This window comes from Trachypithecus francoisi, unplaced genomic scaffold (genome assembly GCF_009764315.1).
Source record: "Trachypithecus francoisi isolate TF-2019V2 unplaced genomic scaffold, Tfra_2.0 Lachesis_group10, whole genome shotgun sequence".
NCBI lineage: Eukaryota > Metazoa > Chordata > Mammalia > Primates > Cercopithecidae > Trachypithecus > Trachypithecus francoisi.
In genome coordinates, this window is record NW_022681455.1 from 19083621 (window position 1) to 19087260 (window position 3640).

Consider the following 3640-nt stretch of genomic DNA (forward strand, 5'->3'; position numbering starts at 1 on the left):
AGTTTTCAGGCAAGTCACCTTTCTAGCTCACCATCTTTGTGTTTGGCCATTATGATATTTCTTTGGAATAAAAATTGCTTACCAGGATAAAGGGCAGGTCTTTGTTTCTCTCATTTACCACTGTATCCCCAGTGTCACAATAGTGCCTGGTGTGTAGCAGATGCTCAATGAATGTTGGTGAAGGAATTAATAAATGAATGATATAAAGGCTTTTATCACAATTAAGTATGACTTAGAGGATATAAAGAAAAGTCAATTAATCCAGCTTTGCCAATAACATACAAAATCAGTATGCACGTAGAGTTTGAATTTTTCATTGGCTTTACTGATCTTTACTATGAGTGTCTTATTAGTCATCTGAATCCCTTTCTGCTGCCTGTATTTCCAGAATATAACATCAGGAAGGAGGGTTCCATGGTGTAATGGTTAGCACTCTGGACTCTGAATCCAGCGATCCGAGTTCAAATCTCGGTGGAACTTTTCATATTGGCTGGGTGCTGTGGGAGGCCAAGGTGGGCAGATCACTTGAGGCCAGCAGCTCAAACCCAGCCTGGCCAACATGGTAAAACTAAAAATACAAAAATTCAAAAATTAGTGGGGCATGGTGGCAGGTGCCTATAATCCAGCTACTTGGGAGGCAGAGGCTGCAATGAGCTTTGCCACTGAAATTCAGCCTGGGTGACAGAAGGAGATTCTCTGTCTCAGACAAAAAAAAAAAAAAAAAAAAAAAAAAAAAGGGTCCACACAATCGGAAATTATTCTTTCATCCAACAGGCAGTTGGTCATATACAGAGATTCCAAAGGAATTCCTTACAGATTCTTATTTTTAAAATAACACGAGTTAGAGAGGAGAGGTCATGAGATGGTGTAATTCATGCCATGTACCCTGGCCCACAGACACTTTTGACAGCTAGACTGACACATTAGTAAGGGCAGTGATGGGCTGTATAATGAGGTTTCAGCCAACGATGAACAGCAGGTGTGGTGGTGGTGCCATAAGATTATAAAACTATATTTTTACTGTACCTTTTCTATGTTTAGATACACAAATATTTACCACTGCATTCCAGTTGCCTACAATATTCATACTGTACTATGATGTACAGATTTGTAGCCTTGGAGCCATAGGCTATACCATATAGCCTAGGTGTGTAGCACAGATGGCTATGCCATCTAGGTTTATGTAAGTACACTCTATAATGTTTCCACAACAATGAAATCACGAAATGACACATTTCTGAGAATGTATCCCTACTGTTAAATGGTGTGTGACTGTAAATGAAACCCCAGAATGGAGAAGGTTGCTTATGTAAAGAAGATTGCTGTTTAACTAGAAGATGCAGTTGATAAATACAGCAATTATTTGAGAAAAGAGAAAGGACTCAGTTTCTTTGGGACACTACGCTGGCAGTTAAATAATCTGTTTTTAATTTTGTCTCCCTTATCTAATGACCCAAAATGAAGTATTTCTTGGCATATGCACTAAAGAGAAAGGTTCCAACTTGTCCTATGTACCACAGACTATTCCACATTTATTTCACCACCATTTACAGTGTCCAAAGAATGTTTGAGGTTATGAATGGAATCAGTTAAAGAATAGCCTGTTATTTATGCACCGAAGTTAGCTGAAAGTAGACACCATAAAACATATTTTGGGAATGAAATATGTTTTTCCCTATCAAAGTTATCTAATAAGGTACAATTATACCCAAAGGCAGTTGGATTTGATTTTTATAAATGATTGCATAGCAGGGACCCATGTTTAAGTAATTCGGACTTTATGTAAGTCAGCTGTCTAGACAATTAAATGATGCAAGTTCTGATTCTAGGCAATTCATTACCTGATTTAGTCATCTTCTCTGCTCCTTTGCCTGACTTAAGAATTAGGAGACAGTATATTTTGTCTCTATTCTGCCAATAACATTCTGTATGACCTTGGAGAAGCCACTTAGATACTCCATGTCTTAATTCACTTATTTATGAAATGGGAATAATAACCACACCAAGGCCAGTTATTACAGGTTGAATTGTATCCTTCAAAAGTATATGTCAAAATTCCAACCCCAGGAACTATGAATGTGACCTTATTTGGAAATAAGGTCTTTGCAGATGTAATGAAGTTAAGATGAGGTCATTAGAGTGGACCCTAATCCAATTTGACTGCTTTCCTTATAAGAAGAGGGAAATTTGGCCACAGAAAACACAAAGAGAGAACTCCATAAGGCAACAGAAGAGAGATTGGAGGGATGCAGCTGTACACCAAGGGATGGCGGCACCAACGGCACCAGTGGAGCTGGGAAGATGCTACCGAAGATGGTGTAATGGATGCTACCTAGAGTCTTGGAAATGGGAAGGATGGTACCCAGAGTCTCAGGGGGAGCATGGCCCTGCTGACACCTTGATTTTGGACTTCTTGCTTCCAGAACTGTAGGAATATAAATTTGTGTTGTTTTAAGCACCCTATTTGTGGTAATTTGTTATAGCAACCCTAGGATTTGATTTTTATGAATGATAACTAGGATTTGATTTTATCAAATCAAATCTAATAAATTGCCTAACTAATAAACTAATGAATCGCCTGACTCGTGTGGTGGTATGAAACTAATAAATTGCCTAACTCATAGGGTAGTATGATATGATATTAATACTATATGTAAAAATATTTCTACATCTATTGGAGCAGGATACATTGCTGTGACAATATATAGATGACTTTATCTTTCTTAACCCCAAGAGATATCCAAAAGGGACTTCTCTAAAGCAGACAGTGTTAGGGAAAAGCCAAATTAAAAACTCTGTTAGAAATGCTTTTTGTGATTACAAGAAGATTTTGTTAACAAGATTTTAGACTTAACAAATTATCTCTAGTAGAACCCTGAAAATGCAGCATTTCACAAACACGTTAGAACAACCATTTTCTGCCTTCTTTGATTTTTGTGTGTTTAAACCATTTCTTTGCCTGAGTATATGAGTTTTCTTCAAGGAAATATGAGTGCCTTACTCATTACACTTAAGAGTGTTGGCTTTGCCACAGGCTACACAATAATCAGAAAATAAAAACGTAGAAAAACTTTTAAAAAATTTTATGATCTTTAGCCACAAAAATCCCCTCCATGGGTCTGATTCTCTATTAACCACCCTCAGACAAACCATGGTAATGAAATTCTATCGCACTGCAGTCATTGCACAATTATCTCTGTTGACCTAAAAGAATCATTAGTCCAAAAAACGTATTCATCATTTTAAAAAGGATATTCAGCTTTAGAAAGTATTGTGGCATATTGCCCCTTCTATATACATATATGAAAGGAGTGACTATTGTTTTATATGTATATATACACACAAACGTACATACATATGTATATAATAATAATTATTATAGATAATTGTTATTAGTTCCTTTTTATTTTTCAGAATTTTCTTCTACTTCTATTGGTCTAATCAGGAGAGAGTTAAATGTATCAGACTGAAAACTGGAGAAACTTTGGAGGTCATTGGGCTTAAATCCCCTTATTTTAGAGATAAGGGAAGCAGAGCATAGCTTTTCAGTGACCTGTTGAAGGTTGCACAGGGATTTGGTGACAGAATAGATTTCCAGTTGCCTGACTTCCAGTCTGGCGCTCTTTCTTCTCTAAAACCA

At 36.9% G+C, this 3640-nt stretch overlaps 1 non-coding gene across 1 annotated transcript; it reads left to right on the plus strand.

The window, feature by feature from the left end:
• The first annotated feature begins 408 nt into the window (after nt 1-408).
• TRNAQ-CUG lies at nt 409-480 on the plus strand. Its single transcript has one exon. It is a non-coding gene; the product is annotated as a tRNA-Gln (tRNA).
• The last annotated feature ends 3160 nt before the right edge of the window (nt 481-3640 follow it).